Raw genomic sequence first — 14,225 nt, 5'->3', positions numbered from 1 at the left:
CGCCCCTCTCGGTCTCGAGCACCCACGCCGAAGCACCCGAAACCCTAGCGCCTGAGCTCCCGCGCCGCCGCCTCTTCCCCGCCGTCTAGCGCCGCTTACGGTGAGCCTCGGTCGTCAAGGACCGCCAAAACGAGCTCGCCAAGTCCCCCTCTTTCTTTTGGTGCCTTCCGCGCGCAAAACCGAGCCCAGTGACGTTGTTTCGGCCAACTCCGGCGACCCGCCGCCGCTCGCCTCCGTCGGTCGTCTGTTTCCCGCCGCCGCCACGATGTCGTCGATGACCGCGACCGTCGGATGAAGATCCGACGGCTCGTAGCAAGTCAAACAAGATCGCGTAACGGTCAACCGCGCCGCGCCGCGCCTTTTTGCTCTTAAGCCCCCGCCTTTTCCGCAAATCAACCCGCGGTCCAGATCGCGTTGAAAATATTCACAGATCTGCCCTCGCACTTTTCGGTTTGACCCTTGATCTTTCTAAAAATTAACCCGCCATCCGGTTTGGAGTTTTTGCGCGTTAGACCTACGGTTTATACGCGTAATTACGTATAAGCCCTCGGTTTTCGCGGTTTGGCCCTAAAAGTTTTGTTTTTCTCCTAGAATAGTCCCTGGATCTTGTTTTAATCATATCTTTTGCATCTTAACTCCGTTTTTTGCGTTCTTTATATCCACGTGTTCGTTTTAAAGCGTAGATCAACTTTTCAAGCTTGTTTTCTCTGTTTAATTGTGATTGGTGTACTGTTTCTTACTTTTTGCCCATGTTTGCTTGTATGTGCTTGTGTGACGCGTGTAGACATCCCGCAGTTCGAGGGAGTTGAAGACCAAGCCTTCGAGGAGTACGAACAGCAGGAGCAAGGCCAAGAAGGTAAGTCGTGTCCTTGATCACTACCTTTTCATCCTATACACCTTTACTTTCTCGTACTCAACATTTATGCTATGCACATGTTAAGATTAAATTGATGGGTCCCAATTAAGGTTCGCCTAGATTGAATTACCTTTGCCTTGACCAACCGATTTACTTTTTGTTGGGTAGCTCATGCTTAGTGCTTACTTGGTACATGGTGGTTTAACTAAAAACAATGTTTAATCTTGCTTTACTTCTGTTATACCCTTCATTAATACAAGATCATGTATTATTAATCGGAACATGGAGCGACCACCCAGGAAAACAGTGCTACCACAAGACTAAATGGCTCTGGTCTTGGCTGAATAATTAGAAACCTTAGTCTGGGGTGACCTTACTCGTGATGAGGCAAGAGGGGGGACTGAGTCGTTGCATTTTTGCCTGGGATGGGTGGTGCACGCCAGACACCGAAACCTTAGCGGGTTACCACTAACTAATGAATCTTTGTAAAGGCCTCGTAGCGTCCCTATGCAATCACACCTCGGAAGTGTGGTATGGTGCCTTGCAAACACCGCATGGTTGGGTCCAAAGTGTTGGGATACGAGGTAGGCTACACTAGCGCAATTCAAAATTCTACCGCGTATAACTAGGAAGAACTGCCGTATAAGGATCACGGGATTACCACTCGACGCACTACTGGTGCGGAAGATGTAGATATGCGTCGATGCAGTGAAGACGATCACGTAGTCGTACGTAGTCGATCAACGTAGTCGTACGTAGTCGATCACGTCCAGCAGCTCCTCAGCAGCTCGTCCACGTGCAGCAAGATCGCCTCCGATGCCGCGGCTCGTCGTGGCTCGTCGGTGGCTCGTCGGCGGCTCGTCCAAGTGCTGCAGGCGCAACACCTCCAAGGTATCCACACGTGCAGGGAGGAAGCGTCGCAAGCCGGACTGCTAGATCCGCGAGATGCAACAGGCGAGGGCGTGGGAGGCGCGGCAGGTGTGTTTCGCCAAAAAGGTGTAAACCCTAGGGCGCCCCCACCCCTCTATTTATAGAGGTTCCTGACGGGCCTCTGGATCCGAGGCCCATTAGTACTTCTAAACCTAATCCAACTCGGATCTGATCCGAATTGGGCTTCCAGCCCCTTAAGTGTGTGACCCTATGGGTTCGGATACGTATAGACATGGCCCGAGTACTCCTACTCGGCCCAATAGTCGGTAGCGGCCTCTAGCAAGACGTGCCAACTCCTATACGCACAAGAAGATCATATCAGACGAACCATCACAACATAATATACATGCTATTCCCTTTGCCTCACGATATTTGGTCTAGCTTCAAGCCGACCGCTCTTTCTCGGAATCCCTTTGTAAGTTAACTCTTAACCGTACGTAGCATGGCCATGCATTTTCGGATCCGATCACTCGAGGGGCCCAGAGATATCACTCTCAATCAGAGAGGGGCAAATCCCATCTTGATTGACCATGTCTCATAGCATGCTTCTTGACAAACCCGAAAGCTACCTTTATAACTACCCTGTTACGGCGTAGCGTTTGATAGCCCCTAAGTAGGTCGATCCACATCTAGAATACATGCGACAATCTCAGGTCTAAGGACAAAGCGTATATGTTGTTTAAAGAGAGAACTACTTCTCGTGTTGGGTCAGTCCTAGCACATGTCTCCACATGTGTCCACATTATTAGTTCAACATCTCCATGTCCATGACTTGTGAAACATAGTCATCAACTAATACATGTGCTAGTCTAATATTCATGTGTGTCCTCACATGAACTCCGACTAGGGACAACTTTAGAATAACCATACAAGTAAAGAGTTTCACATACAATTCACATAATTGCAAATCAATTCAAGTAGCCTTTAATGGATATTCAATGAACACAATATACAAATCATGGATACAAATGGAATATCATCATCTCTATGATTGCCTCTATGGCATACCTCCAACACAAAGTTCTTTTGAACTTTTACGCGACTTGTGGGTAAAGATGTGCCACCTCTGCAGAGTGTAAAACTGATCGATCAGCCGTGCTCACGGTTAAGAGCGGCCTGGACCCTCACATGATAATATTATCGGAAGATGGATTTAACTTGTTATCATTTCATGCATATGTTGTTTACTTTATTTATGATCATGTTTAATTTCGGGTGGTATGAACTTATACTTAGTTAATTGCTAATAAAACTTGACCAGCTTAAATAAAAGCGAATGCTAACTATGTCTTAGCCATACCTTGATTTGCCTTACACTACACTATTCCCCACGACTTGTTGAGTACCAACCATAAGTGTACTCACTCTTGCAAAACCACTGTTCAGACCAAGCTAATTGGGAGGAGTATCTACACGACTTTGAGGAGTTCTAGGCGTATGTTTCTTCAGTCAGCTGCCTGTGGAGTCGTCGTCGTCTTTGGAGTTCCGCTACGTAATAAATTACGCTTATGTTTTATTGAGACTTTCGGTCATGTAATAATGTTTAATACTCTCTCTATTCGATTTAGCATTGTCTTTGTTATTCACTATTGTCGTACATGTGTGTAACTTGATCCTGGCGCACATGTATTTGATGCACTCGATTTTGTCCTTAAAATCGGGTGTGACATTGGCGCTCTAGATTGGTGCGGCTCCGGCGGTGGCGGCGGCTTGAGGGGGCGGGGGAGGACGATGAGGCGGGTCTGCTTGAACCCTAGGTGTCACCGTCGATGGAGGGGAGGGGAGCGGATGAGGAAAAAAATGGGGGAGGTGGGCAGCGGGGGTGGAGCAGACGGCGCAGAAGCGGAATCGTCGATCGGATGGCTCGAAACGTCCGGTGGGATGTCCATCGGGGAAGCGAAGAAAAAAAACAGATCTATTCGCATTTTCAGATCTGAAAATTGAGGCAACATGAGAACATTTTTTGCATTATTCTAATTTGGTGACTAATTTTGCAAAACCAGAAAGTAAAAAATGTATAATTAAAGAAAAAACTATCCTCTGTGCTGATCTGAAAAGAACCGGTCCGGTCATTACGACTTTTCATGGCACTGGCTCTGTTTTATTCTTGAAAGCATCTCTTTATACTGTATTACAGCAATTGATTACTGTAAAGTATGCTACAAAATAGTTTAATCAACAATGACCAATTGTTTCCCCGATGCACCTAACCTTTAGTAGCTTAGAAGACAGAGCCGTGCATTTCTTAATGCGGTACTGATGATCATCTATTTATGCATCTACTGCCCACTATCATTAGCTGGACCTGTTCAATTCATGGAGAGCTGCTAATTGCTCGCCCGTTTCCTATTCCACCGTTATAGTATTACTATGATCGTGCCCGTGCTTTGCTACGGGCGGTAAAAAATTTTATGCAACAGATGAAGCACGACAAATATTCACTATTCTTATTAATACAATAAATTTTGCAACACTGCATCTCATGATAAATTGTATTCAACACGGCAATGACAGTGCATACAGATTGTATTCAACACGACAACGACAGAAGCATATATATGCTACCATGTAATTGTTAAAAGGGTGGAGTATATGAATTTTCAGAACAAATTCAGATCCATTCGTTCTAGCAGCACCATGCTTTACCTCTACGTTCTTAGCAGCACCACAACGTCAGAATACTCCACATTCATCACATTTTATATGCAATAAAAAATATAAAAGCTTCATTTTTTATTCTAAATAATATTTTCTTGCTTCGATGCGTCCTCAATTTCAGCGACAAAAATAAAAAAAGATATCTTCTAGATATACCTGCTTTTTTCTGATGAAATGGATCCCATTCGAGTTAATGCCGCTTTCTGCTAATGTGTAAAATGATCTTATTGAAATATTTTACCAGACGAAACTTTGGATGCTCTAGAAGTAATAATCAGAGCTTACCTTTCTATCATCTTTCACATTATCCTTTAGTATGCTCTCCCTGTATTCTGTGCATTTAAACCAAAGAAAAAAAAACTACGCAACTATTCCTTCATGGCATGATAAAAATGAAATCAGTATCAGTGGACAGATCGAACATTCTCACGTCCATGTTGTATCAAGTAATCGGTGTTGGCATGAAGCCAAGTAATGTTTTGCTACAACTCGGGGATAAATGTACGGGGCTTTTGTGTTCCTACCCCTACTTTGAAGTTCAATGGTGATCTTACCGTCATTTTTACAACTTTATGATTTTAACCCTACTTTTTCAAATGAAGAATGGGTTTGCCCTTACTCTGTCAAGAGCATCTAACGGTGTCAATTCATCCATTAAAAGACAAGCGCGCCCATTTAGATTTGCCAACACCTTTTGAAGAACTTTGTATTTATCCCCATTTTGGCTTAAGTACGCGGACACAAAAATAAACATAATTATCGTACATATATATATATGGACCCACCAGAAGGTCTGGATAATCCGATACGGGGCTGTACACTGAAGCGTACTAGATATAGAGGCTACGGTGAAGGACGGCGTAGTCTACATGAAGTCCAAGGGGCTAGTCGAGGATAAGGAAACTACTCTTGCTAGTTGGAGTTGAACATTCGGTTTGTAATAAATTAAATTGGGATCTGTAATATGTTATTTGGATTGTTGTAATCTCTGGACTCGTCTTCATACAAGTATACTTGTTTCGATCGGAAATACGTGGTTGTATCGGGTGAAACCCGATAGACTACCATTTTAATTCGATTAAAGTGTCTATTCGCATTTGAGGTGATATTGAGCAGACTTTAGACAGGTTAATTTGGACGATGCTACCATAGACTGCCTGAAGAAGAAGAAGGAGGGCGCGCTGCTCTGCGACGTCGACAAGGAGGCGTCACTGCTGTGAAGATCCAGTCTGCCATGTCGTGTTTAGGGGGGAGATTATTAGGAATAAACACGTCCTGGAGTTTGTTCCAAGTGAGGCGTTACGTCGTGCGTGTGTGTCGCACCGTGCCGCGTCCATGGTGCGTAGGTCTAGCTCATGTACGTGTCGCGTCGCGCACGATGTCTAGGTAGGTGGAGTCGAGGATCATGCGAGCTGGGGTTGCAGTGGAACGTGTGATCAGAGTCTATTGGAGGAGTTGGGTGCATGGCGCGGGTCCTACGGAGGATGCTGCCATGACCGGGTCGAGTGAACGGCTCGCGGTCATGGACGAGCATGTCGTGCAAAGATCGGGCGCAATGGCCGCAGTGGAGGGGAGCTCCTAGCCTATTTGTACTCGTGTGCTCCTCAGTGCTCGGCGTGTCTAGTGTTCTCGAGTGTGAGTGAGGGTTAGGACTAATTCCATCAGAGCTCCGTAGTCCACCAGCCGACTATCTCTATGTTTCTTGTTGCCTTATCCTCTCACTGTCAGGATCGGGCGCTCGGCAACGGCAGCGGCGGCCGGCGGACGCATGATGCTCAGAGCTTCTGCGGGCAACGCGGCAAGGTCGGGGCTCCTGGTTTCAATATTCGGAGAATCGATTGCCACGGACGCACATGGACCGCAGCACCCACACGATACGAGTAGGTTTCCCTTCGTTCCATCATTTGTTGCCTTGCCTTGGACTTGGTAGCTACCTGGTGAAGACGATTGAGGATTGGGAGAGGTGAGGGCATGAAATTCTGTTGAACTTCGGTGAAAACCAAATGCCAAACCGAAAGTACCGACACCGAAATCGTCGGGTTTTGATTTTTACGAGGCTACGCGACTGATAGCTTCCCAAACACATCTGTTATATACCTTTCACCAGACCCTAGCTCAGCCTGCTTATAGTAAACAACTCAAGGATCGGTGGCTACACCTTCATGCACAGGGACAAGATGTGCTGATGACTGCGTTTGCTTTAGCAAGACACGAAACCGGCAAAATTTGGAAATGCATCAGATTGCGACATGCTCCGTATCAAAGTTGTAGTACGTAGTCTACAAGATCTACAACTTTGTTATTGTGTCCTTTTTTTTTTGATTGAGAGCGTTTAGCTAGGTTTCCAAAATCACAGTTGAGGGTTCTATAAGAAACAATAAAAAAAATAAATTGTTTGATGCCATGAGTGACCCAAAGGAATAAAAATTCAACTTTTACATGCTCACATTGTACGAGGTTCAAGGACCCGTTTTTTTTTCACTTAACAAGCAGCCGTACGGACGCTTACAGAAATGGAAATGATCTATTTCTACGATATATCTCTTACATTGCTACAGCTACTTGTACAAATTAAATCAAATTTCGATAGCTGACCCAAGTACAATTGTCATGCAAATTCATGTGATCGATAAGACCGTAAGTCTGCCTTGTGGAGTACATGCACGTTTAACTAAATAAAGCTTTACCTCGGGCTTTGCACGTCTATCCTCGGGCTAGTATCCTCCTGTTGTGTCACTATCTATGAATCTATCCAGCACCCAGGGGCGGAACCAGGATGAACACCTCGGGGCGGGGGGGGAGGGGGGGCGCTGCTAAATAGTAGAGATTAAGGGCTAGAGCTAAAAATTAATGGTGATTTGAAGTTTTATCTACAGTATTTTACAGGAAAAATCAGGCTCTCGGGGGGCGGGTGCCCCCCCCGGATCCGCCCCTGCCAGCACCATATCCCACATGCATGGATACCCAATATTCTGACGGCTGCGTTAGCTCAAAACGAGCCAGAAAAGTTGGGGTTGCATCAGTACTGTGGATCGGCCAATACAGCACGCATATATGATTAGTAGGACATGATGAGTACTGTTAATGCAAGTATGATTAGTAGGACTAGGACCACAGGAAACACAGGAGAAAATGGAATTCCATTTGAAAATTTTAAGATGCCATCATTCTAGAATAATGAATGGAAACGTGAAAGGGAATCACGGCTTTTGGATGAGGGGACTCGTGACAAGAGTTGTAGAGATCACATATTCGGTTGGAGTAAATTCAAATAGATAATAAATATTATGATATGTATGCCATTATTTTACTTGTGTAAATAAATTGTGCCATTTCCTAGAATTTTTATTGGAGTTTGGCGGTTATCCCTGCTGGCATGGCATGTACATTATTCTTTACTTTCGGCAAACACTCACCAAAATATTGCTGGATTGCTCCTATCAGCGATTTTTGCGACAGTGACTTCACTAAGTTAGCACGTGGATAATATAAGAGTTTGCTGCATTAATAATTAGAAATCCAAGAATGCACCTGCACTTGACAGTGCTAGCTTTCTCCACCAGGTCAAATGGTAAAATATACTACATCTCTTTATTTAATTTTAATCGGTGATGCCACATACAGTACTGGAGATTACACATACACGTAATATAAACTAAAAATTGAAGCTACAAACACGGCTGGGTACTGCCTGCCCATACATCAAGAAGCAATGCATGTGGGTACAATATATGTGAATGTTACCTGATGTAGATGCATGATCCATTATCATCTACTTCACAGTATTACAAAGCTTAGTCAACAATTAACTAGGTTGGCTTGGTGCCGAAGCATCCCACAATGATGCTGAACCTCTGGATGAGGCACGTGAAGACGCCCCAAGGAGTGCCACATATGATTCCACCAATAGCGCAGGAGCCGATGCTGTTAAGGAGGCAGTCCTTGCAGTCGTTGGAGCAGTTCCTCCCAATATCATCAAGTAGGCCCAACTCCTGCCGGGGCAATGCCGTAGTGGCACTTGCCCCAGCTAATCCCGGCATCAGCTCGCTAGCTGGTCCTCCAGCAGATCCCGGGGTCGTCAGCTTGCGCTCGCCGCTGGCGCTGCCCTCGCCGGTGCCGAAGCAGTTCTCAACGAGGTCGATGTTCTCGATGAAGCACATGGCCACGACCAAAGGGTCCAAACAGATAATTCCATCAGCAAAGCAGGGCACGATGGTGAAAAAAATGCACCTCATGCAGTCGACGGAGCAATTGCTTCCGAGATCAAGTAGCGATAGCTCCTGCTGGAGCAAAGTGGCGACACCAGCGGTCGTAGTGGCACTTCCTCCAGCGGATCCTGGCGTGAGCTCGTTGCCGCTTCCTCCACCAGATCCCGGGGTCGTCGTCTTGCCGCCAGCGATGTCTCCAGCAGGTCCCGGCGGCGTCAGCTCGCTGCCGCCGGCGATGCCTCCAGCAGCTCCCGGCGGCGTCAGCTCGCCGGTGGTGCCCCCAGCTGAACCCAGCGTCACCTCGGCCATCGTGACCATCATATCAGGAGGAAAAGGACGGCCATGGGTGCCATGCGGCCGGTAGGTGGTGTACGTTGATGTGTGGTTGTGTGGTAGTGTAGAAGAATTAAGCGTATGTGGGTTGGAATCAGGCTTAGGAGCCGGGCACTATTTATAGACAGATTGTGGTCGGAAATCGGAATCCATGTGGTTGTTCCCACCCACAGGCCACAGCCCACAGGATATGATGGGCATTGAGTTCAATTCCATCGAGCCTACATCGATCAATCAGTATCATTATTGCTTCAAAAAATAATCTTTTTGCAGGCCACCATCGGTTTTTTCCCCCTCACAATCGGACTGTAACTTCTAACGCTGCTGCAGTTCATTTGCCTTGTCAATAGGTTACCGACCGCTTTTGTAAATTCATATTCACATTTGGTATACATAAGTCGTCCGCTTGTAGGAATGCCTCCGTTTCGATCGATAAGAGTTCGACCTATGGGACTGATTGTGAAAATGGCCATTTCCACGACCCAGTCCTCTTAAGAACTTGTTGAAATGTCTAAAAATAAATTTATAACTTCTACATAACACCAACTTCAATATACAAAACTCGTAGAGCTCGGCGGGTTAAAAACTTTATTTTGATAACTTTCATTCGAGATCGTTTTTTACGGGCCGAAATATTCGATACAACTTCTCATATATATTTTTGAATTGTTGTTAAAAAATATCAGATTGTGACATGTTCCGTATCAAAGTTGTAGTACGTAGTCTACGAGATCTACAACTTTGTTACTGTGTCCTTTTTTTTTTGATTGAGAGCGTTTAGGTTTTCAAAATCACAGTTGAGGGTTCTATAAGAAACAATAAAAAAATAAATTGTTTGATGCCATGAGTGAACCAAAGGAATAAATTCAACTTTTGCACGTCTTCCTGCTGACATAGTATGTATGAGGTTCAAGGGCCTGGGGTTCGAATCCCTAGAAACATGTTTTTTTTTGTCACAACACATTTCTACAAGCGGCCATGCACTAAAGCCATATTTCTACAAGCAGCCGTCCTAGGATGGCTGCTTGTAAGCAGTCGTACGGACACTTACAGAAATGGAAATGGTCTATTTCTACAATATATCTCTTACATACAAGCAGTTGCTACAGCTACTTGTACAAATTAAATCAAATTTCGATAGCTTACCCAAGTACAGTTGTCATGCAAATTAGTGTGATCGATAAGACCGTAAGTCTATAAATTCCTACCTCGTGGAGTACATGCATGCTGTCACATGACTAATTAATTATGATACTATTAAACAAGGAATAAATAAGCTTTGCACGTCTATCCTCGGGCGCGTCTAGGGCTGCTGTTTGATCGGCATGCCACTCGGAGCGTCCTCAACTGCTGTAGAGACGAAGGACGAAGAGGAAGTAGGGTTGGAAAAGATTAGGATTTGAAGATAAAAAGTAAAAGGTATTCGATGTGATCCATTGGATAAATCCTCGATCGGCTGTGACCTTTTATATTTATAAGGTGGGGTTATAATCTACATTTACTTCCTAATTCTACTCGGACTAGGGCAAACTGGTCGGACCGCTTTGTATTGCCAGACTGGCTACAAGGCCTCAACCAGTCATACTGTTTTGATAGACCGGTGAGACCGGTCGATCTTGCCAGATTGGCTAGCTGCCAATTTGAACCACCAATAAAATATTTAGTAATTACATATTTTTCTTTGAACTGTTTGGCATGTCACTTAGATCTTCCTACAAAAGTGTATAAAATTTTGTACATTGGAGCAACACCAACATCATTTGCTAGATTCCTCCTATTAGTTACTATGCTGAATCCCATGAATCATTCATTTCGTTGCCTTGGACTTGGTTGCTACCTGGTGAAGACGATTGAGGATTGGGAGGAGGTGAAGGCATGGACTTGGATTGAACTTCAGTGAAACCCGAACATCAAACCGAAAATACCGACAGTAAAATCGTCATTTTTTATTTTACGAGGCACCGATCGGTTCCTGATTTTGTCCCACCGAAATTTTGCAATATCGAAGAAACCGAACCGAATTGTCGGTTTAAACCGAATGCCCACTCCGAGTGATGCCAGAGCACATAGGTATAAACTAGAGACTGTTCACATACACACAATGTATATACTAATTGAAGGTATATAGTTACATCCTGCCCGTGCACGCCAAGCTTTTCGGTCCATTATCGGAATAAGTTTCATCAGGGTCTATTTATGAAAATAGATTTCTAAAAGGCTAAATTACACAAAAAACATGGACTGGAGGCTTCCATGCGTGGAGCAGCTCCCGAGATCAAGGAGGGCCAATTCGGTAGGACAATGATCGATACGATGGGCACACAATTCACATCAAGGATCAAACCTACGTCTGTAGCCATAATGTAACACATGTATAGGATTGTGACGGTTGCTGCCTTATAGCAAGACAGGAAGATGGCCATTTCTTTCTCCTCTTCATATTAACCTTGGCTATTGGGAACGAATCAAATCAGATGGTTCTATTTCTCAACCTCCCAAAAGTTGTTTGCAGCAGCTACAGGGCAGGCATCAGAGCAACCATAGAGTAGCCATGGGTTGGTGTGTCCATCCCTTATCGAAAAAACGAAAAAAGAAGTCACTAGGAAACATGTCTTGTGTGGTATTGTTTGTCACCGGCAAAATGACCACTTACGGTTTCAAAGTATAGATGGCTATCAACTTTTAAGTCCATTTCGAGAGATTTTCAAGTACAAAAGCTGAGCACGTGACAATGGGCACCATCATTACCCGGTAACAATTCTTTTTGTATGGGGCACAGCTATGCTCGTGCTCGTGCCCACACAATCATCAAGTATGTGAGCTAGTTTCCTCCTGTTGTGTCACTATCTATGAATCCATCAAGCACCATATCCCACGTGCATGGATACCAAATGTTCTGACTGCTGCGTTAGCTCAAAACGAGCCAGAAAAGTTAGGATTGCATCAGTACTGTGGATCGGCCAATACTGCACATATATATGATTAGTAGGACATGATGAGTACTGTTAATGCAAGTATGATTAGTAGGACTAGGACCACAAGAAACACAGGAGAAAATGGAATTCCATTTGAAATTTTTAAGATGCCATCATTCTAGAATAATGAATGGAAACGTTAAAGGGAATCACGGCTTTTGGATGAGGGGACTCGTGACAAGAGTTGTAGAGATCACGGTTAGAGTAAATTCAAATAGATAATAAATATTATGATATATATACCATTAGCATATCAGCAAGTAATATAAAAAAGCACGTTGCATCTACACGTTCCTATACTTTGTAATAGATGAAGATAGGTCCTAATCCCACCCGAGGATGTGTAGATGGGTTAGTTTGCATGCTCTACTCCGATCCGAGATAGAATTTCGGCAACACCTCCCCGCTGTTCTCCAAATACACGTCATGGCAGAGAGATTGTGTATCCAGAGAACAACAGGAAAATGCTGCTGAAACTCTATCACGGATTGGAGTAGAGCATGGAACCTAACCGCACCTACACATCCTCGGGTTGTCCAAAAAATGTGTACAATTCGAAACAGATACGATTATAGATATGCAAAGATCTACATATTTCCAACCGTATCTCTTTCAAACGGGAGATTCCTGGCTAGGTTACGTGATATACGAACATCATACGGAAAGAGAGGTGTAGGATGCCTCACCTTGCTGTCCTGCAAAGTGACGAGTCGAGGACGGTAAAGAAGCCTCTCCTGCAAGAAAAGGAATATAGTAGTGTCAAATCTAAATTTTGGCAGCACCTCCCCTGCACGGGGAGGTTCCCAAAACCCGCAACAAATAAAACGGCACGATGGCCGACAACCACATCCACACCAAACAAACGGCACGATGGCCGACAACCACATACATATCTTATACCTTGCAAAAACACGACAACTCGAGGGTGTGGGGCGGCGGGAGGGCAAGGTGCAGGCAGCAGGGTGGGGCATGGAGCGGCGGCAAAAACCTGCAATGGATGTCCAAAGAAAAAAAGGTTAGCTATTTTCTCATATTTTATCAAGTATCAGATTATTCCTTTGTCTTACTTCGTTTATCAATGCACTAGTATGATAGTTCTTTCTTAGATTATCGCAAATAGTTTCAATGACAAGCTAACGATCACAAGTAAAACAAAAAAAATACATTCCAGAGACCCAGCAGAACCTCAGCTTTGAGTTCTATTGTTTGAATCTAAAGTTTGTGCATATGTAAAGAAGTCACATGCAGATTGCAGTTTTTATCTTTGGATCAAGATGGATGATATCAAATGTTGTGTTTTATTGTGTGAGAGGACCGGGACAGATTGACATTGTAAATAGAATACTTTAGTTTTGCATAGAGATCACTTTGATCATTTTTCAATATCCCAGTATGAAAATCCTATGTCGTTTTTCAAACTGGAATGGTCATAAAAGAAAAAAAAAGAATGTGGCAGTCTCAAGTTGAGCACTAGCTAGTGATGTATCATGAACTAAAAAATGTTCCTCTGTGGTTCTGCCTAATAGTTGAGATGAACAGTCAGGAGACAAAATGCAAAAACAACTGTGGTTCTGCCTAATAGTTGAGATGAACAGTCAGGAGACAAAATGCAAAAACAAATGAGGTATCTGTAGATGCAAAAAAACAGTCAGCTAGGACATACTAGTGCATTGATACGGAGCGATCTGATGCTTGATAAAATATGACTGGTCACCGTGTCAGGAGCAATTGATAAACGAAGGCTGGTCACCGCCATTACTGTCCCGGCCAGGAGCAATTACTTCCCTGAGCAAGACTGGTCACCTCCAAGGCCACATCTGCGGCAGGTCTACCACCGGCCTAGCGTGGCAGGTCACCCCCCGCCACGTGGACACCCCCCGCCACGCGCCGCTGAAGAGCTGGAGCCAGGCTGCAGCCGTGTGCAGCGACGCCACTGCTCCAATCGCCACCAACTGGTGATACGGAGGAGTACGGTGCATTCACTCCAGCCGAAGCGCCCCACATCAACCCGCGGCGACCAAGCTTTAATGAATCTGCAAGCTTTTCGTCAAAAGACCCTGGGTAGGTGCTTCCTCTGCCTCAGCACTCGCCACCGCGTCATGGACTGTCGGGATCCAGTCCGTTGCTTCCGTTGTCGCCGTTCCGGCCACCGTGAGCGCGATTGCAAGGCCCTCAACGTCGACCGCACCCCAGCCCACTGGGCCCCGGAGCCTGAGCCAGAAGAGGAAGAACTCCCTCCGCCGCCACCGCGCGCCGAAGGTCTCG

Source organism: Setaria italica, chromosome VII, assembly GCF_000263155.2.
Source record: "Setaria italica strain Yugu1 chromosome VII, Setaria_italica_v2.0, whole genome shotgun sequence".
In the NCBI taxonomy this organism is placed as follows: domain Eukaryota; kingdom Viridiplantae; phylum Streptophyta; class Magnoliopsida; order Poales; family Poaceae; genus Setaria; species Setaria italica.
The sequence above is the reverse complement of the archived record's forward strand: the minus strand, read 5'-3'. Positions refer to the sequence as shown.